This window comes from Lipotes vexillifer, unplaced genomic scaffold, assembly GCF_000442215.2.
Source record: "Lipotes vexillifer unplaced genomic scaffold, Lipotes_vexillifer_v1.1 scaffold385, whole genome shotgun sequence".
Taxonomy (NCBI): Eukaryota; Metazoa; Chordata; class Mammalia; order Artiodactyla; family Lipotidae; genus Lipotes; species Lipotes vexillifer.
Window position 1 is genome coordinate 2,109,273 of NW_006792323.1, and position 268 is coordinate 2,109,540.

Genomic DNA, 268 nt, shown 5'->3' on the forward strand with positions numbered 1-268 from the left:
AGAGCCTCCAAACAAGGAGACATTCCCAAAGCCGTCTCGGGAAGGATCCCTGTCAGGGTGTTAACACTATAGAGACACCTCATTGAAGCCTCCATCCTGGTCATTGCAGAAAGAGGCTCAGGTACCCCAGGTCACCTGGGAAGACATAACATGGAAGTTTTGTGATAGATTAAAAGGAAAGAGGTCTTTAAAAATATGTCCACAGGGGCTTCCCTGGTGGCGTAATGGTTGAGAGTCCGCCTGCCGATGCAGGGGACACGGGTTCGTG